Below are 23109 nucleotides of genomic sequence, written 5' to 3' on the forward strand. Positions count from 1 at the left end.
GCGCGGGACGGGACCTGTGCAATTAATGACCCCACACCTCTCTGCCAAAACGTGGCAGGAACTGACGCTGAGCGCGGCGGGAGCAATTGGAGGTGTCAGGCCACACACGCTCATTAAATGCGACCTCGGACCTCTGGCTGGCTGACACCTCATCGGCAGGCCTCTCGGGGGCCTTTCTGGGTCGTCGGGGTACCGAGTGCTCGGGGGTACTGTTCACCTCCCCGAGCACTCTCTTTCCGTGCACTCTCCTTCGGGGAACCGAGTGCTCGGGGGCTGCCGCACACAGCCCCGAGCACTATTGTACGGACCTTTGGGGAACCGAATGCTCGGGGGCTGCCGCACGCAGCCTCGAGCACTCTCTCCCGAGCACTTTTGTACGGACCTTCGGGGAACCGAGTGCTCGGGGGCTGCCGCACGCAGCCCCGAGCACTCTCTCCCGGAACTTATCTCTTCTAGTCGTCGGGGTACTAGGGTGCTCGGGGGTGACCGCACACCTCCCCGAGCACCTTCTTCCCGGTACTTGAATTTCGTAGATCATCGGGGAACTGGGGTGCTCGGGGACCGCTGACTGTGGTCCCGAGCGCCTTCTCCCGGGACTTAATCTTTTCTCATCTTGCAGGAGAGATCCCGCAGATGGCGCCATGTGGCGGATGGCTGGCTCGGTCTCGGGATTCGGAGACCCCCGGTTCCTGATACACCGACAATACCAATCCTAAAAGGGTCAGTCTCTATTTAAGGTGACCTATATTTTGATTCTTTCCCGATCATATTTTTTATCCATTAGATTTAGATTTAACCATCTGAATCAACTCTTTATTTTCTAACCCTACCTCCCCTCCCTCTCTCTCTCATGTTTCTTCCCATTGCTCCCGCTTCACAATGCTGCCTCCCAACGCCGCCCGATTCATAACCCTTGCGGACATCGGAGACAACGACGTCGCACCAATCCTAGCCCAATGCCACCATCCATGTTCCGCTTCGGATGCCACCACGTACCTTCTTCTTCAACATCGAGGCTCTCCCGCCCCACCTTCCTATTCTATCTCCGGTGGCTCTTGCCACTAGCTAAGCTATTAGAGATTAGGCGCCCCTGCCTCGACCTAACCCGACCCATCGCCGGTCCTCTGCCACCATGGCCAACGATGCTCTTGCCACCTCGCCATCCTGCCCACTACTTGCCACCACCGCTAGGACGGTCTGCCTCCCGACCATCCCTCTAAACCTTCCAGACTCAGGTAATCCCCAAACTCTAAATCTCCTAACCCTAACCCTAAATTGGTATAAAATCTAGTTCAAATTTAGGTGACTTAGAGTTTTGAAATCCAATTCAAAACTGATTTTAGAATAGGGATGTCTATACAATGGGTCGATAAAAAGTTTTACATTTTTAATCACTTAAATGTCTTATCAGTATAAACTGGACCTATTCAAACCTCCGATTGGATCGGGCTGGGTTCCATATCAGGATTTGAAATACCTGATCAAATATCTTCAAGCTCAAGCCCACCCGAGGGCCGAGGCAAAAGTAGAACATATCAAGCCCGTGCACGCCTAATGGAAAAACCCGAAGCTTGAGGCCCGACCCGAAAGCCTGAACATTAACAGTATGTTGAACTAAAATAAAGAAAAACATATCATGATGGCTGTATGATTGCGCACATCCAATCTAGGTCCCGCCAGAGGAAAGTTGTTGATTGAGGCCTTGTGCGTGCATCCTGACGAGGAATCCATGTGTGTACGATAGTGCAAGATCTCTACGGACAGAGGTGACCCCCGGCTCAGATGCCCACTACTTGCCACCACCACTGGACTCTCTAGTCGAATGCAAGTGGCAACAGAGGGCAAGAGGCAAGCAACATAGACTCCTCGTGTGCAGCAGAGTGGTGTAGGATGTTTATGGCTAGATAGTAGAAGGCTAGAAGAGAAGGCTTTTATGTGGCTGCCATCTTAATGGGCAGGACCACTGTATTTTAGTGATGTCTCTTACTAATATAGGATCGGGTTACCCGACTATTGAATTTGTAAGTCTGAGCCAAGCGAAAAAATCACTCTGTGCTGAGATTTGAGACTCAAGCTCGACCCGATACAAACTCGACCTAGTTTTTTCGAGTGAGGTTGTCGGGCCAGCCTACCATAAGCAGGTCTAGTCAAGGGAGAAGTCAGGCGAGCGGATGACCGGGGTCTTCTCTTTTACAAGACAGGATCATGCACAGCTAGAATAGTGATTTAGGCTTGATTTCACCAAAAATTATCGGGATCAGCTAACCCGACAAACACCCCTGGCGTAGCCAGATTTGACATGATTATTGTGATGTTCTTATTTTTTGTTAATTGTGATATCGATGTACCATGTCTGTTTGTCGAAATGTACCATGTCTGTCTGTCCAGTGATCGACAGGTCCAAGCAAGTTTAAAGGACTTGTTTAAAACCCTTCTATTCACTCGGATGCTGTTTAAAGGACTTGTTTAGGTCCAAGCAATCTTGGGTCTAAATCGGATCTTAAATGTGAAACGAAATTTCTCCTTCTATTCACTCGAATAAAATAGTCAGTTTATGACAAAAGCAAACAGAGACACCACTCATATGCTCGGGATTCAAACATAAAACGCACATGCTATAACTGCAGGAAAAAAAACTAAAAACTCGACTACATCTCGTTGCTTCTTGTTGTTCTTGTGACGCTGGTAATTTAAAATCGGGAAATTTGATTATAGTATCAAAGTTGATTAATCTTCAATAATATATTCAAAGTTAATTATTTTTTTATCACATGTCTCCCGAGGACTCGCTTGTAATAAAGTTTATCCTTCATCTTTCTTATCTAATATTAAATTTGATGATCAACTTTGGACATTATCAACAGTAAATTCGTAAAACTACATATATTTTGATAAAATTATCTCAAAACTATATATATATAAACAATAATTTCACAAAACTAAGATTTTGTGACAATTGTATCGCAAAACTATAAATACTTTGTTAAAATTATCGCAAAACTACATATTTAAGCAATAATTTCATAAAATTACAGATTTAGCGTCGATTTTATCGTAAAACTACATATTCTAGAGGAGCTGTTTACAACCCTGTTACCATGATAGTTGAGCCTATTTGTCGAGTTAACAGACCTGCGATAGAATCTATAGTTTTACGATAAAATTAGCGCTAAATATGTAGTTTTGTGAATCTATTGTTTAAATCTGTAATTTTACGATTTGCGATAATTTTGCCAAAGTATCTGTAGTTTCATGAGCTCTCAGATAGTTCATTTCATAAGCTGACAGCTGTTGTGAGACTGTAAGCAGGATCCAGACATCATGGTAACATGATTGTGAACAACTCATCTAGAATTTGTAGTTTTACAATAAAATCAACGCTAAATCTGTAGTTTTCTAAAAGTATTGTTTAAATATGTAGTTTGCGATAAAATTGACACTAAATCTATAGTTTGCGATATTTATATCAAAATCTGTAGTTTTGCGAAATGTACTCTATTATGAAAGGTTGATAAACTTTATGATATATAATAAAATTTTCCATTAAAATCTGCACATTAAACAAAAACCAATGGTCAGCTTGAGTAATCACTACGAGAAAAAGAAAGATACTATAACTTACTAAAACTCTAAAAGACCAATAGGAAAAAGAATAACATTATGAAAAAACAGTTTGTTAATAGGGAAAAGGTAAAGGTGAGATGAAGAAAGGGATGGATAAGTATGAAATATATGAAGTAAGAAAGATGATAATATCACTTATTAGCAGCCTTGATTTGAGTTAGGATTTGATTACCTGAACGACGATGATCTTAGACAATTCTAGAGTATATCATTTTTTTTAACCTATACTTCTATAAAATACATGAGTTATTACAGATTAAATCAATTTTTACCATCAATCTAAATTGATTAAACGGTTATGATGTAAAATTAGATCTCGTTCCTCTATCTAAAAATACATTTAATCTCCTATTATTTGTATTCCACACATTCTAAAAATACACTCAATATCTTACTATTTGACTTTCATACCTAGACGTCCAATATTTACATTCTACACATTCTTAAAAAAAACACACAATATCTTATTTTACTTCTATATATAGACGTCTAATATTTACCTTACACACATTCTAAAAATACACTCAATATCTTACTATTTGCCTTCCATATCTAAACACCAAATATTTATCTTTCATACATTCACTACCAAGTTTCTCCAGATCATACGTTGTCTCTCACACTTCGCTCGCACTGCTGTCTACATGGATGTTATTTTTATCATATTATCTTTACATTAAAGTACTATCTGAGAATTATCTTTATCTCCTCACAAAATTCAGTATCTTGATTCTCGTCACAATATTGCTGCAGACGACTAACTCTAGAAGATAGAGTCCCCTCTACCCTCCTGTACAAATACTCGTAATTCTACTCCCTTCTAAAATTATATGATTATGTTATAAATTTTATGTGTATAAATATCTTTTTTAATATACTTTATTTTTTACTTGTATGGATTACTGTACCTTAGATTGAAACGCGTCTGAAGTTGCTAGGATTTCACTAATTTTTCACCCCTAGATTTTGATGAATTGATACGATCAATGAAACCATCAAAGAATCAAACATTAAGCATCAACCACGCAAATGACATTCGGGTCACCAACACCGCTATTTAGACGGGCCCCAAACCCCGCCGACCAAGGCTCGCCCACGCGGCGGCCGCCTCGCGAATCGCCCTCCCTCCCTCCCTCCCTCGCAACCCGCCGGCGGTGACGCGCGGAGGCGCATGGGCCAAGCACTGCGCGGCGCCTCGGGGCGCGTGAGGCCCCCTCTGCCCGCGCCCTCGCCTCCGGCGCGGCCGCCTCCGCCTCGGGCGCGCTGGCGGCGCGCCGCAGGACCGGATCGGCGAGCTCTCCAGTGACGGTGAGGCCGGGTTCCGCTTTTCTTGGTGCTCCCCGGTTAGTTTTGATGCTTCGATTTTGCTGCCGGTGATTGGGTCCTGCGTTTTCTTAGGTCCTCGAGTCCTCACGGTGTAGTTTAGTTTCAGGCGAAATGCTGGTGGCAGGTTTGAGGACATGGAATGGGGGGCTTTGGTTTGCTGCTCGAAATCTCGAATTGAACTGGGGTCGGTTGGGACTTAGAAGCTAGTTCTTGATGAGTTGATTCTTGTTCTCAACCCTTCTGTCTTGTTAGGATCCTGGGTTCAAGGTCTTTGATTGAATGTGAGTGAGACCTGCGGATGATTAGAGCAAGACATTGCGGTCTTGCTTCATGGTGTTCTTTTAGTCATGGTGTGTGCCCGGATGTTCTGCGTACTGTTTTGTTGAAATGTGACTTGTTTAAGTAGGTAGTGTCACTACATTATCTGAAGGGGTGTAGCTGATGTGGATTTGTGGAAATTAGGTGTGTGGAAATTATGGGAAAGCATAGCCTTTTCAATTTTTTTCCTGGATTGTGTACGTGGGATTAAATAGTTGATAGTTCAGTTGCCTTCTTATTCGAAATTTCCAAGCGAAGACTAGGGCGTGGCTCAACGAACCTAGTATGAGTTGGGTTACCTGGACACGGACATGGGTGTTAGAATCCGACTCGTATTCGGGTGTACGATTTGGAAAAAAAAAATTAGACACGTGAAATACAACTCGGAATCTGGCACGGGCTTCGGAATCCGACTCAGATTCAAGGTGTCTGATTCGGCAAAAGAAATTGGACACGGGTGTCCAGGTAACACTAATGACCCGTTTAACAGCCGTTTCCTACCAGTTGCAGCTAGTTTGAAAATCGGACTTTTACAGGGACTCATTACAATACACTACTTAGCAAGATCATAAAATGTTTGATAACTTGTTCTGTTGGATGTCTACTTGAAGCAACATGGTTTGTGGTCAGTTCCTTCTTCTTTTTTCAGCTGAGTGCAATGTGGGATGTGGGTAAAATGTTCCATGAGAAAATGGTGCAGCAGTTTGTTCATCACCTTATTGATCACATAATTTGATACATTGATGCACTTGGTAGTTTTCATTGTTAAGCACTCAGTTTCCAGTCTTCTGGTTTAGAAAATATTGCTTTGTGTAGAGCATTGCACCACTCTGTGAAGTGGGATCTGGATCAGTTTTAGGACATTTGGTCAGCTAGGGTTTTACTTCCCACAATGCACAAAAACATTTCAAAAATGTTTGATTTGGTAGGATGCAAATCCTACATATAACATTCTAATTCGGAAATGTGATCTCTTCTCCGAAACAACACATTGCTCCGTTAAGAGCGGTGCAGCCCTCTGTGAACTGGGGCGTAGATGTGTTTTAAAACCTTGGACACAATTAGGGTTTACTTCTAAATTCTTGTACTTAAAGCCATACAAATGTGTAACTAATTTGTTATTTGATTTTCTTGGGTGTGAATCCTATATACCAAAATTCTACTTATAGTAAAGCTGAGCCTATCTTTGGAAATCAGCACTGTTGCATCCAACATCCTGCAGTCCAAATTTTATTGAGCTAGAACATAATGGTTTTCATCAATTGATTCGTTTGTTATGTACAATTTGATGCTGAATCCTGCTAACTTTGGATACTGGTGTCAATGCGACATCAAAGAAAGGAAGATAAAAGAGCATTAATGAGTTCAGACTAGACAAAAATGGCCTGTTATCTGATCTGCGCTCCTGAATATTAGAAAACCTGATTTGGACCAGTATTATGATAGTAGGAATTAGACACCTTATGATGTTCAATTGTTCATGGCTATGACCACTGATGGCAAAGTAGCTAGCAGTCAATAACGTATGGTGTTGTATCCCCTTCTTACATTACATGGCATCCAGTTTCTTTGTGTGGTGATGCTTTGAAGAAAAAAAATCTAAGTTTTTTTTTATGTTATATTAGTTTCCTATAAAAGCATGTTTCTTCAGGTAGTATAATAAAAGAGAGCCACAAGGAGCTGTATGAATTTCACTTTATATTTTTTAAGGTAAAAAGTCAATTGGATTTCACAGTACCAACAAGATTTGTTAGGGTGATTGAGTGTTTTTGAACTTTATGCCTCCTTTGGATATGACTTCTTTTGACAGCCTGCCAAAATTGTACCATGTGGTTTAAAAGGAAATTCCTTGTTTGTCTAGAACCTGAGTTTGTGTGCACGATTTCACTTTCCTGTTAACTGCAGTATGATGCAGAACGCAGATTGTTGCAGCTATGTTTTTAATTTATGGCTCTGTAATCTTTCAAGTGAAATGCAGATGTCCCAGCACCAACAAAAAATGCTCATGTTGTACTTGAGGAACGTGATCCAAGCTATGACGAGATGCTTAAGCATATGGTTGGGAGAATCACTACTAAGCCTGGAGGAAAACCAGAAATGGGTGAAGTAAGTCTCTTATTCCAAAACGTTCTCCCATGCTAAAATAATGCATTGGCACGCTTGAGTACTACCTGTTATAACATCTAAATAACTTTTGGTCTTCAGGTTTAAAAATAGGTGTACAATCATTACAGGAGGCATATGTTAGACCTTTGAGAACAATCAGTAGCAATCAAGATGAATTGTAATGCATCGGGAATGGATGATTGGGCGGTGCAGACAAAATACAATAGTACATTGATTCATCACGTAATCATAATAAGTCTGATATTCTAGCATAAGTTCTGAAGGCAGGCTTCATAGGTTAAATATACCAAAGTCTGATGTTATAGCATAAGCAGTGAAAAGACAACGGTTTGTTTAACACTGGTGTTCCAGAATGTAACATATCAACAGTACGGTGTTTCTTGGTGCCATGTTGTGGTGCATATAGTACTACGATGTTCTGACATAGATACCATTGGAATGCTGTGATATACATAGTTGAGTCTTGTAGGCAAGAGTGAAACGTTTGCAAAAGATGTGGTTTATTAACAGATGGGAATGACTTGGTGTAGTGTCATGCGTTGCGACGATTGAGCGGAGAGTGTTTGTAGCTGGATTGCCTACATTTTACAGGAGGAAATACTGACAGTTGCAAAATGACATTTTGATCTCTAAGTTTTCCCACCTGCATACATGAGAAGATGAAAATATGTATATTATGAATGTTTTGTTATGAATTGTGTGGTATGGGAAAATACGAATGGTGTGAAGTGATTATTCATTAGAGGTTACCTAGGTTTCCTTTGGTAAGTCATCGAGGATCAGTTTCCTTGCTGTAGAGCGTTTGTTCGGTCTACGTTGATCATTGAAAGAATTTCATTAGAAAGTTGTTTTTCAGTGTATGATTATTCGGTGTAATATAAGATCATGGGTGTATGAATTGAATTTGTACCTGCTTGAGCCATCGGGTTTTCCTTGATGATCGTCCTCAGGAGAGCGAGTTCGTTTGTGACTTTTCTGTTTATGAAGAGAAAAGTAGAGAAAAATAGAATTGAAGAACAATAAGCATTGGGCTATCATATTTTTGCTCAAGAAATCTTGTATGTGACCTAATTATGGATGTCGTTTACCTGTGGGCTAGGCGGTGTCTGCATTGGAGGTGGAGTTGATGTCGACAATGTTCCCTATATCACAGAATTCAATGATTGTGGTAAAGCAGCAAGCAGTATGTAATTTGAAATGTTAGATTTGAGGAGAGGACACAGAACAAACTTTAGGAGCTGTTATTTCGATTGCCCGTTGGGAAGATGATTCTGCACCCTGTGCTTGAGTATGAGTTAATATTGACGGAGCATCCAGCTGTTTCATCAGTGCTGCTGGAAAAGCAATAGTATTATTAATATGGTGAATGAAATGAAAATAACGTTCAATAATCAGGAATTAGACATGGTGACAGAGCTGAGTTACATGGGAGAATTGTTGCAGGCTGAATAGTTGCAAATTTGCCAAGATTGACAATGCTGTCAACCTGATAAGATGGGTTGGCCTTTGAAGGGCTGCAGGAGAAAGACTAATCCGCAATTTGAATTCTTTTCCAAAGAGCACCTCTATCTGTGGTGGAACAACACCTTGTACGCCTCCACTCAATACAATTAGATCATTCGCCGGCATTCCTACTATTTCTTGACCTACGGGACCAAAGAAGACTAATTCAATAGATGATGGATTGGGCTATGTAGTTGCTGTGTCTGGTTCAATGGCAGTAACAGCGATGCGATATCTGTAATCAATACCATAGAGGAAAAAGAATTAAAGTGTGCTAGATCAGTCTATATAAATATAATGTTATAGATAAGAATAAATTTTAGGTATGACTACCTGGGTTCTCCATCTGTGCTAGGACACTTTATGCCAGTGCATTTGTATTTGTTACCATGAGCCTGGATTGTTTTCTTACATTTTTGGCAAGCAAAATACCACCAGGATTGATTGGGCACCAGATTTTTCAGTTTAACAGTCACAATGTATCTGTTGCCCTGTGATAGAGGAAAGAAAAAATGATTCAGGGCTATTGAAATTGTATAGTAAATGGATTGGTGATATAATGTCTTACATAGATAGTATGTGGGTTTATTAATGTTGATAATTCTGTAACAGTAGTCTCAATTGGTCCAATCTGCGATGGTGCAGGACCATGCCAGATTGGTTGTTGAAGTGTGCTTCCGTAGCTAGACATGAAGAGCACCAATCAAAAAAAGAAGTATATATGAAGGAATTTGATGTTTATATGCAGGCAATGTATTAAACCTGTCATGAAGGGCAACGGCTTCCGGCAGTTCAGGATTTAAATACCATTTGCAAATTGTAGATCCTTGAAGTGATAATTTTGCTACATACCAAACATAAAGAGCATTAAGAAAAGTTTGATGGATAGGCATATTGGATTAGACGCTGAGCAAGGAATACTCTGTGTGAATATAGAAAGGTCATATTTACCTTCATGCCATGTACATGTTACAGCAACAAATAGGAAAACCAATGATTTGGTTTTAGCCATTTCCATATATTGCTCATCATTGAAGTCATAGGCATGGTTGTTCCATAATGCAACACGTACAGTTTCTCTAAAGAATATAATTAGAAAAAGGATGAACAAAAGAAAAAATCAAAGACAAATTGCAGAGTCGATTGGTAGGTTTGATATATGGATGATTATAGTAGGAAAATGATATAATATTTATTGAGAATGCACCTCCCATCTGATATGTGAATGTTGCGTAGTGCTTTAACACCGTTCTTTGTGTTTTGTTGCATCACATGTGTGCAGCCTTCAAAAATCCCAATAGCATTTGTATTGCACAATGTAATAATAGTAGTAAAAAATCAAGTCAAATAAGTTTGTACTTTGGAAAATAATTCAAAGTATGAAATGACAGGAAAAAGAAGAATCAGAATGATGTTGATGAATAAAATATGAATATGAGGAAATATTGTATCAATCAATACCTGATGAAAATTCCTGCACACCTATTCTTTCACGAAGTTCATTGAACGATGCTATTTTACATGCATACATTGGAAATGTGGGTGGGACAGGATTTACTTGAGTCACCCTTGTATACTTTGTGAATCGCATCATGTATTCATGATCAACGGGGCGATACATTGTACGGGCAGGTCGTACTTGGAAATATTGGATGTAGTAAACACAGTTTTCTTTTAGGAGATGTTTAAATTGTTGAACCCAATTTTGTGGGATCTGACCTTCCATGGTAGTTCCCTATAATATTATTGAGTAACATAGATAAGGCAGCAGTGAAACCCTAAAAATTATGAGAAGGAAGTTTAGTCACCTGTTCATCAAGAAGTACCAGATCAAGTCTTAGGATTTTAGTCGGTTCAGCTTTGTCGACATATTCAGAGAATCGAACTACCCTTGTTCTGACTTGCCATTGATGTGAATCGGCTGTTACTTCTTAATTAGTGAATATTGCATTGTGCACATATAAAATAGAAACCTAAGCAAAGAACCATAATGTGTTAATCGATAAGTGAAGGATTAAAAAATATGAGTGGATTGATATGTAAACAGGAATGAAGTTAATTGTAACAATAGAAGGTAATACGAATGGAAAAGTCGAAAGGATGTCTAGTTCTTTGAATAGAATCAATAAACTGAGCAAGGTAAAGAAAAGATGAACAGAAGTATTCACTAAATTTAGAGCTGAAAGATATACCAGACAAAGAACCAGAGAAACAGATAAACACAAAAAGAACGATCAAATGAAGTTAGAATATAAGAGCAATATATAGGAAACATGACAACTTGCAGAAGAACTTTGCATATATTGAAGGGTTGCAAAAGCTGTGACAATAATAAAGGTAGGAATTTTGCTGAACAGAAAAAACATCAGGAATGATAAAAAAAGCCCTATCAAAATAAAGCTAGACATATTTAAGGACTTCTTCATAGACAATGTTTTTGGTTGTTGATGTCGGCTCTCCATCATCATCTTCTATTAGCATTCTCAGGCCTTTCCTTGAGCTCACTCTAGAAATAGCAACATAGAGTTGACCATGGGTAAAGACTGGCTCACGAAGGTAGACCCCAACTGTTCGTAATGTCTGTCCTTGACATTTGTTTATTGTCATAGCGTAGCATACTCTGACTGGGAATTGACGGCGCTGCAATGTGAAAGGCCACTTTGGACTTGTACCATTTAAGACAATGCGAGGTATGCATACTTTGTCATCTATATGATTCCCAGTCATGATCCGAGCTTCTAAGATATGATCACCTAGCCTTTCGATGAGTAAACGTGTGCCATTGCATAGGCCAATTGACTGATTAATGTTTCTGAGGAGAACAATAGGCACATTAATCTTGAGGCTAAGGTGATGGTGTGGGAAATTATTAATTATAATTGAATTCAAGAACTCAGGTGGGTAAAGCATTTCATAGTCAGAGGGCTGCTCAGATGAATTGGCAATACTGTCGAAGCTGAAATAATCTCGAGCTAGGCCAGGCACTTTTTCTGTCATCAATGCATTAACTTCATCAACAATAGAATTGAGTGGACAGACAATGCATCTTTCAGCTAAATATCCAATTGAGGAATAGAACAGTTGAAAATCGGCATATATCCATTCAATGATAGCTAGTATTTTAATACCAGATGGCCTCAATAGAAGATCATTAGGAATATTTATCCAATTCTTTGTTGTCTCACCATTCCTCATGATGGGTTTTAGTTGGCCTTCACCGACGGCCAGGACCCATTGTGCAAAGGATTCCATCTCAGTTTTTTCTTCTGAAGAAAGGGAAGGATTGGCCAGTCTCATGTTTATGGAGAGGCGTAAGACTTTAACACTGTTCCATAAGTAGGAACCTAATAAAGAAGCTTTGAGCATTTCAGATTTATCTCCTCCTTCAATAACAGGCAGAACCTGTCTAAAGTCACCACCGAGCAATATTGGTTTCCCACCGAATGGCTTGAATGCATTATGCATATTTTCTATAGACAATATATCTCGGAACGTCCGATCTACCGCCTCGAAGCAATATTTGTGAGCCATAGGTGCCTCATCCCATATAATCAGAGAGGCTTTTTGTATAAGTGCAGAGAGTATGGAGCCCCTTCCAATGCCACACAAACTACCCTCATGAATATCCAAAGGAATTTTAAACCGTGAATGAGAAGTACGCCCTCCAGGAAGCAGAAGGGAAGCGACACCACATGATGCAACAGCAAGAACAATATGTCCATTGGATCTCAATGTTGCAAGAATAGCATTCCAAAGGAATGTCTTTCCAGTTCCACCATGGCCAGAGACAAAATAAAGAAACGATTCATTGCGTGAAATAGCATGTATAACAGTATCATAGATGATTTTTTGATTAGAATTCAAAGCAGTTGAGAATTCTTCAAATTCATGACGAAGCTTGACCCTATCATAGCTCATTTCTTCCAGAATCAATCTGTTACCATCGCCACTGTTAGAGTTATTTGTAGGGACAGGAAGATCATAAGATGCTATGGATAGGCCATTGTTGGAGAACATTTGTGATAATTCCTTTATCAAACTGGATTGCAAAGCATCATCAGAGATGACATAACATGGGTTCTGAAGAGCTAGTTTGAGTTTGTATGCTAGATCATCTGTCATATACTTCCAGTATCTATCAAAGAGAGATCTTACATTGCCAACCTCACAATATACTAATACTGTCATAAACAGGTTCCTAAGCTAGTATGATGTAGCCCAAAGTACTGCCTCATCAAATAAACAGGCCCACTCAGTATCATCACCTATCAATCCTCGAGCTTGGCATGCCTCACGATATGTTGGATAAACAATGCCTTGATATGACCTGACATCTTCATAACTCATGGCACCACGAACAACCATCAAAAGCATACGAAGATAAAAAGTTTCATCAGTGGTAGGATGGACATAGCGTAGTCTACCGATCTTGGTGCCTCTTTTCCTTGCTTTCCACAGGTTATTATTAGCATCCCATGTGTATTTGGAGGGAAAGGCACAATAGGTCAGACTGCGAGCTGTTGGATACCGACGATTTGTAGTGAACCACTCAGTTAACATGCTCTTCTGAGAGACAGGGTCATCAATGACTCCTTGCAAGGCCGTGTTTTCATGCACAGTAACAAAGTTCATTCCAGGAAGGTGAATACAGTAACCGGAGGGAATTTACCATGAATTTCAAATCCAAACAACCTCCAAGTGGCTTCACAACAGGATAAGTATCTTGATCTTATATATTCTGCTATTTCATCAATGCCTTCACTATTGTCTGTATGTTGATCAGAATAGGGACTTCTTTTCTTAAAAGCAACCTTTGCACAATCAAAGCCTTTGTTACAGTACTTGAATAGATACTTCACTAAGTATGACTGATTACATTCTTCGACATTGATATGAGCCTGGTACTTCTTCAAAACATCAAGATTATGTGGCACAATCCAACGATTATCAAGCTGAATATTGTGCTTCCATACTTTGGCCCCATTATTTCTGCGACGATAAATAGGATACCCATCTTGATCAAAGGTAGTCTCAGACTGGAAATCTTTGGGATATCTTTTGGAACATTTACCATCAGTCATACATGGAGAATTTGGATTGGAAGCACCACAAGGACCATGAATCATAAATTCGTGGACTAAAGAAAATCCCAATGGGTCGAGGTTTTGATCAGGCAGTTCAGCAGAGATATAACGATCAACATCAGCAATGGATCGCTCTCGTTCATTGTTACACTGCCACACAAGATTATGAGAATGTGGAAGGCCACGCTTTTGGAATTCATTAGTATGCGCAACTGCAAACATAACAGAATAAACATAATATCATTTAGATAAATGTCAAGCTAATTTAAGAATAAGAAGGTATATAGAACAAACAGGAATACATAATGCAATAATTAGAGTAAACAAACTAACTTGCACGTATAGGGCCGAAGATACGGCCTTCCTTAATATCATCTAGATATTCATGAAGTTTAATGTGGAAGACACGCACTATCATATCTGATCTATCACATGGTTTCTGTCCTGGCTCAAATCGAATAGCCTCGATAATCTCAGGCCATTTTGAATTGCAAGTAAATGTGGTGAATTTATTAGGTGGTCCATATACATGGCAAATAGCAATGCAATCATGATAATTCTGCTGCATGTACCTTTTACTACCAATGAAGCTAGAAGGCAACATCTTAATTCCAACATCCTTTCCTGTGGATGCACCATGACATATAGCATCTGAAATTCCTTGATATGTTTCACTTCGAAGGAGGTCCTGATTAAAGAAATAAAAAGAAAGGCGGTTTGCTTCAACACAAGAATAAGCATTGACACCAAATTGTTGGGAAAGCCGACCAGAGCAAATGGCTGGATTAGGCTCATGCTTACGATAATGCATATAATAACAATAGAATTCCATCATAGAAACGGTCTCACAAGATCCAAGAGCTTCTGAATCGACTGCCTTCAACTTGATATCAGTATGAAAACCTTTGTCGCCATACGGAAACAATAGAGGATACTGTAAAGACATGAGCGCTGGATGGATTGCAGGAATGTGCTTGAAATGTGAGGATTGAGCTTCAACAACAATATCGAAAGTAGAAGTATTAGCAGAAGAACCACCAATTAATAATCCTGCTAATTCAGAAGTAGTTGGAAGGGAGTATCTATCACCATGGTTTTTTATAGAGCCGATAAGTTTAATAGCAATATCAGGTGCATTAGGAGATATCAGCCTATCTCTTGCCATTCGAAACTTCTTTACCAATGGATTAATCCTATTCAGCATATTAGTAAGCTCAGAAACGATTTGAGGATCAGGTTTATCACCCTCTTCTCCAAAGAATATGTTCAGTCTATTGTGCAATTCATTAACAGTGTCATAGATGTACAGATGTGCATACTCAGGATGACTGCCAACAACTAGGATTAAAGAACCAATACGATGATGAACGACACCATTGATGCGGAAAACATAAGGGCCATTACCAGTATTGATAGATCTATCAACATCAACTCCAAGAGAAGTGAAGGCAAACAGAGAATTGTACTGACGGATGAGCTGCATAAAAGCATTTGATCGAGGACCACCATTAAAACGAATCAAGTCTTGTAATGGCGGTGGAAAAGGTCTATGTATAGGCAACGATACTCTTCCGGCACGACAGCAGTTCTTGTAAACTATTCGACGTTGACCAATTGAGCTTTGACTCTCAATTCTTTCTTGATACCAGAAAATCGCCGAACAGTTATCGCAAACATAATCGGGTCCACCATAGTAAGAACGATCCTTATATGTCGTTGTAGTACAATAATAGCAAAACATAGGAACAATGCAAGCAAATATAAAAAGGCTAAACAGGAGGGTCGGAAAAAAAGGAACCAAACAAAACAATAGGAACAAACAAAACTATACCTTTCAACATATCAACAAATTCCTTAGGAAATGAAAATACGGGATTCATAGATGGCCCCCGAGGAATCGAACCTACAATGTATCGAATTAAAATGGGCAACTCTGAGCAAAGCCATGTGCAAGGACATAACAGGCATGCACATAGGGCACGAACCTTGCCTTATGGTAGCCTTTTCCTTGTTCAATCGTATTCTCTTCGCACGGTTTTCGTTAGACTCAGAACGTGAAACAATAGGATAGAAATGGGAGCCTATAGTTTAGTGAGCCAAAGAATAAGAAGTGATAAGAAATAATAAGATCAATGAAAAGGAACCAGTGCAAAAAGGGGAAAAAGGGTCCTAACGCAGCACGTACGACGGGGCAGTGCAAAAGAAGAGTCTGCAAAAAATGGAAGGGAAAAATTAAATAAAAAAGAACGAAGAAGGCTACCAGATGCAGCCTAGTGCTGGGAACCAGAAGATGGGGACGAAGAATCAAGGCCTTCAGGAACAGCCCTAATTCTCTTAGGAGGCATGCCTCAAAACAACAAAATCATAACAACGACAGTCAAACAAAAGGGAAAGAATAAATGAATAACAAAGCAGTAACATTTGTAACACATAATACCAAAGAAAGAAAGCAAACCAGTGAGAAGATATAACGCAGGGAATCACAAAGAATAGAAATTAAGGTAAGGTAGAACAAACATATTTATATATATATATACACACACACACATATATGTAATGAGTCATGAAGTAATAAAAAATATAATCCAATGTATATACAAAGAAATTATATGTAAAATGAAACAAAATAAAATCACTAATACAATGGTCAACAGAAGACAAAGCAAGGCAATATAATATAACAAACAAAATAGTTAACTAAACCAAAAAAATTACAAAATGGCAGAAGAGTTAACCGAACAAAAAAAAAATTGAGAATCGCAGGACGTGGAAGATCGTTAGTAGTGATTAAGTAGGTACGCTAACATATAATGAGATATGGATTAATAAATTGTCTAATACATTGTCTAAACAAAGGTAATATAATGAGGAAAGAGAACTGCACAAGATAAAATAACAAATAATACGATTGGTTAATACGTAATCCAATGTATATAGAAAGGCACTATGTCTAAACTGAAACATAATAAAATTAGTAATACAATGATCAATTGAAGACAAAGAAAGGTAATATAATATGAAGAAGGCAATATAATATCACAAACTAAATAGGTAAGTAAACAAACAAAAAATGCAAATTCATGAAAGAACGGTAGCAGTGATTAACCTAGGCCACAGTAGGCACGATAATATATAATGAGATATGGATTAATAAATTGTCTAATCTAATGTCTAAAGAAAGGTAGATATGGATTAATAATTTGTCCAATGCAATGTCTAAGCAAAGGTAATCTAATGAGGAAACAGAACTGCACAAGACAAAATAACAGATAATAGAATCGGTTAATACATAATTCAATGTATATACAAAGACAGTATATGTAAACCAAAACATAATAAAATTAGTAATACAATGATCAACAGAAGACAAATCAAGGCAATACGATATGAAGGAAGGCAATATAATATCACAAACTGAATAGGTAACAGGAACAGGCCTAATTCTCTTAGGACGCATGCCTCAAAACAGCAAAATTGTAATAACGACAGTCAAACAAAAGGGAAAGAATAAATGAATAAGAAAGCAATGACATTTGTAATATACAAATCCATGTAAGGTACAACAAACATATTCACATATATGTAATGAGTCATGAAGTAATAAAAGATATAATCCAATGTATACACAAAGACATTATATGTAAACTGAAACATAATAAAATCGCTAATACAATGGTCAACAGAAGACAAAGCAAGGCAATATAATATGGCAAACTCAATAGTTAACTAAACCAAAACAATTACAGAATGATAGAAGAGTTAACCGAACAAAAAAAATTGAGAATCGGAGGACACGGTAGATCGTTAGTAGTGATTAACCTAAGCCACAGTAGGCACGCTAACATATAATGAGATATGGATTAATAAATTGTCTAATCCAATGTGTAAACAAAGGTAATCTAATGAGGAAAGAGAACTCCATAAGACAAAATAACAAATAATACGATCGGTTAATACGTAATCCAATGTATATAGAAAGGCACTATGTCTAAGCTGAAACATAATAAAATTACTAATACAATGATCAACTGAAGACAAAGAAAGGCAATATAATATCACAAACTGAATAGGTAACTAAAGAAAAAAAAATGCAGATTTACAGGACATGAAAGAACGATAGCAGCGATTAATCTAGGCCACAGTAGGCACGATAATATGTAATGAGATATGAATTAATAAATTGTCTAATCCAATGTCTAAACAAAGGTAATCTAGTGAACAAAGAGGGCCGCAGAAGACAAACTAAGACATAACAGAGTCGATAATCCAATCAATAAGGAAAGGCAGATCAGACATATCGATATGGATTTGTATATAATCAAGCATGGACTAATAAAATACATAATCCAGTATAGACACAAAGGTACAATATCTAAACTAAACCATAATAAAATCGCTAATACAACGATCGACAAAAGACGAACCAAGGCAATATAGTATGGAAGAACACAATATAATCTCACAAACTCAACAGGTAAGTGAAGAAAAAAAAATGCAGAATCGCAAGATACGAAAGGCTGGTAGCAGATATAAATACATGTTCCGACTGACGAAGGCACTGCCACAGGCTACTCGAGCGACAATGCAGGCCAGGACCTAATATGGCAAACTCAACAGTTAACTGAACAAAAAAATTACAGGATGCCAGAACATTTAACCAAAAAAAAATGCAGAATTGCAGGACACGGAAGATCGTTAGCACTGATTAACCCAAGCCACAGTAGGCACACTAACATATAATGAGATATGAATTAATAAGTTGTCCAATGCAATGTCTAAGCAAAGGTAATCTAATGAGGAAACAAAACTGGACAAGACAAAATAACACATAATAGAATCGGTTAATACATAATTCAATGTATATACAAAGACAGTATATGTAAACCGAAACATAATAAAATTAGTAATACAATGATCAACAGAAGACAAATCAAGGCACGAGGAAAAAAAAATGCAGAATCCCAGGGCACGGAAGACCGGTAGCACTGATTAACCTAGGCCAGAGTACACACGTTAATATGTAATGAGATATGGACTAACAAATTGCCTAATCCAATGACTAAACAAAAGTAATGTAACGAACAAAGAGTCGCAGAAGATAAAGTAAGACACAATATCCAGTATATATGTAACGAAGCATGGAATAATAAAATACATAATCCAGTATACACACAAAGACACAATATCTAAACTAAAACATAATAAAATCTCTAATACAACGATCAACAAAAGACAAAGCAACGCAATATAGTATGAAAGAACGCAATATAATATGACAAACTCAGCAGGTAAGTGAAGAAAAAAATACAGAATCGCAAGATACGAAATACTGGTAGCAGATATAAATACCTGTTCTGACCGGCTAAGACAGCGGCAGAGGCTCGTCAAGCGACAATGCAGGCCAGGATCTAAGACAGGGCCAGGGTCTTTCGATTGAGAATGAAGCCACAATACGGGTATGTTTAAACCTTATAAAGAGGAAGAAATATATAGCATGAGGAACGTAAGCATAGGAATGCGAAATGAAGATCAAAAGAAAGGAACCAAAATGAAAAGCAGACAAATATATCACAAAAGAAAAGGCAAACCAACCCAAAACCAAATCCGGGCAATGAAATGTGTAGGCTAAAGAAGCAAGGGAAAAGCACATTAAGACGGAAATGCGAATACGACAAACTAATTCAACAAAACCAACATGGAGCAAGGACCGAACAGCGTGGAGGCGAAAGAGTAGGAACGCTTAGAACAGTAGATCGGGAAAGAAAAGCATGGCGCCGCGGAAACCCCAAGGACAGGCAAGCGGAGCTAACTGAGGAAGAAAGGGAAATAAGTGAAGGGGAGCAGACGGCGGAGTGGGCAGCGAGGGGAAAAAGAAAACGATGCACAAAGAGATAGACGCAAGTACGGTGGCCTCCTCTAACGTGGCTGGAGCGACGGACGCTAATGGAGCCGAGGAACCGACGACCGTTTTCTTTAACGTGTGCGCCACGTGGCGGCGAGGCAAGAGACGATCGGTGAACGACGATGCAGCCGAGGAACCAACGACCGTTTTCTTTAACGCGAGCGCCACGCGCTGGCGAGCCAAGAGACGACGATACCGCCGAGGAAACAGCAGGCTCGTTTTGTTGATAGCTTCGTCTAACGGCGGACGCAGGAGATGCCTGAGGCCCGTTTCGCTCAACGGAAGCCGATCGCTGCGCGTACGGGTTGCGTAGCGCTCGGTGCCTCCAATACGCGCAGCGCGTACGACACGACGCGCCCATGGACGCTAGCAAGGCAACCGGCATGCGTTGCCTCCAACGCACGCCCATGGACGCTGGCAAGGCGACCGTCACGCGGTGCCTTGGGAGCGGCCGACGACGAACGATGACCGGTATGCGGCGCGACGTAATTGGCGAACAGGACGCTGAGGCACTGAGAAGGCTCGAAATCCTTCCGCGATATGGATTTGTATATGAGGTAGGAATAAATTCTTTCAATCAATCAATCATTATAACCATCTAAATCAGAAATCTATGTCTTTTCCTTTAAAATGTTGATTTTGTAAACACATGCTCATCTTGGCAATCATTCTATCTAAAAAAAATGTTATTGCCATCATATTACCTTAGCCTATTTGAATTCAACAATACCATGCTCCTATGAAATAAAGTAGTGTCCTTAGTTCTCCACTTACACAAAATACCCATTTTTTTAAGGACTACACGAAATTCCCATTGCAAGGGAAGCTTCCTAACACGGGTTGCTACCCATTGCAAGGGAAATTTCCTAACACGGGTTTCTATGTTACAGGCTTCCGTTGTACAGCGGTATGACAGGCCGCTCCCAAAGGTCAGAACATCAAAACCTGAACCTGGACAAAGTGGGAGCAGGCAGCTACCTGCAGGAGCCCTGAATGTTGGCCATATTCAGGAGATCATTCAATTGTACCAAGGAAAGTCAGGTAGCCACATTGGCCCGATGAGCGTGGACGACATCGCCTCGAAGTTTAGAGTTGAAGCCTCTGTTGTCCAAAGCATCGTCCAGTTCGTCTCATTGCCCCAGGACGAAAACATCAAAAGAAAGACGAACACTGAGAGTCCGAGTGATCTTGCAGGCTAACACTAAAACATGTCCAAGTTTCCAAGTTCGCTGCGTGGTGAAATACGGGAAATGCAAGTTTCGTAGTCTTTTTAGGTTTTTTTTTCTGTTGCCGTTGCTGTTGATGCTGAGATGAGATGGTGATGGAAATTGGAAATACACATGTTTTCTTGCATAAATAAAGATGGCAGGCTGCGTTTTGCCCGAAGGCCTTGTCATGCTTATGATGGAGATGCTTAAGCTTGTGAACATCATGAACTATGTACTGGAGAACAGGATCAAAAATCTAAACCATACAAATGTGATGATTGCTTACTGTTACTTTTAGCTTTCTATGCAGCTATGTTAGCAGCTCAAATGATTATACTCATAAAGCATGGCAACTCTAGAACATCCTTGGGACCTGTTTCTGAAGGTGATGGTTAAGATCCAAATCCTAGGGTTTGTACAAATTCGAACCATGTCTTAAAATTTACCAAAGCTTTTCTTTCTTCCAAAGATGCCCTTAGGCTCTTGTGCCATTGCGGCATTCGGTTTAATCATTAGTTTTCTCCTGTGAGGATAATCGATCAACAACATGCGACACTAGTTCTAACAATGTAGAGCCATTCGATGATTGGTTGTTTAAGTTTGCCACGCTAAAGTTACGTGCAAAAAACATATATTTTGAGCCTTGTTAAAAGTTGCTTCACCATGTTCAAGCCATTTTGTACACAACATTTTCCTGACAACCACTGTGACAAGCAAAATCTGCGCCAAGCTGAAGAGGCGCCCAGCTTCATTTTGAGATGCGAACTTGTGGAACTTTTAAGCAACAGGGTGATATATATATATATATAGAGAGAGAGAGAGAGAGAGTCTACTAGCTAAATGCTCGTGTGTGAGTAACGGTGATGTCTTAAAAAGCGAGTGAATTAAGACATTTACAAACTAATGACTCTAAAAATTTCACAAGATAAATCTATTTTAATTGCTATCTAAATATGTTATAGGTTTATCTAGTGTGTCTACTCTACCGCTTAGAAGGATTACAACATACTCTAGCAAGATAAATTGCAAGTATGTAAATGTGGAAACGTAAATAAGATAAAGAGATAAACTTAACAAAAGATATTTTTATCCCGTGATATTGATAGCATGAATGTCACCCCTAGTACACGTTGGAGCTCTACAAGGATATGCTCCCGGTCATCAAATCTCTTCTCGTCATGACTCTTGAGCTACCAAATCATCAAGATAAGGTCTCAAATACAATGAGCCACCAATGCAAGGTCTCACCACTAGCCTCTCTTTCGGTCACTTGCCGTCGTGATCATTTTGGAGCTCGAGCCACCAAGGGAAGGATCTCCGCGTCTCCGTACACGTGTCTTGCCACCGTTGCACACCAAATCAGAGGGTCTACAAGCTTAAGCCACCAAGACCCAAGATGTCGGCGAGTCACCAAGACTCTAAGGTGCCGACGTACCTCTTGGTATAAGCTAGGCTCACTCCTTAATCCATTCTTCAAGCTATAGCACCTAGCTACAACTCACTCTAGCCTATAAGCACTAAACACTTTCTAATCATGTGCTTAATCGTCTTAGATGATCATTTTAAGCACTTTGGTGGCTTGGTCTTCTCAAGTGTATATGAGCTTCTTCTAGACTCCAACAGCATGTCACACTTTCAAATAACTGAGTAGAGGGATATTTATAGACTAAAACCCGCCAACTAACTGTTTTCCCAATGACTCAGAAAAACTGTTAATACCGGATGATCCGATGAGAACAGTAGTATTAACACCGGATCATCTGGTGAGTACAACCTCATAAATCAGTCGTTGGAACTCCACTCGATGCCTTTGTGAACACCGGACACTCTGGTGTACCTTCAAATTTATCATTGGACCTTCCGGTGAGTTATTTTGAGGCATCCAAAGCTTTGCAACCTCTCTGGTGCATTCATCTTCAGAACACCGGACCTTCCGGTGAATTATTCTTCATTCTTCAATACTTGTAGTCGCCTCTGTAAGAAATGATCCAGTGCTATAATCCAGTGTGCACAAACT

At 39.5% G+C, this 23109-nt stretch overlaps 1 pseudogene; it reads left to right on the forward strand.

Moving 5' to 3' along the window:
* The first annotated feature begins 4792 nt into the window (after positions 1-4792).
* On the forward strand, positions 4793-21083 carry LOC133906037 (uncharacterized; annotated as a pseudogene).
* The last annotated feature ends 2026 nt before the right edge of the window (positions 21084-23109 follow it).

Source organism: Phragmites australis, chromosome 23 (genome assembly GCF_958298935.1).
Source record: "Phragmites australis chromosome 23, lpPhrAust1.1, whole genome shotgun sequence".
Classification (NCBI taxonomy): domain Eukaryota; kingdom Viridiplantae; phylum Streptophyta; class Magnoliopsida; order Poales; family Poaceae; genus Phragmites; species Phragmites australis.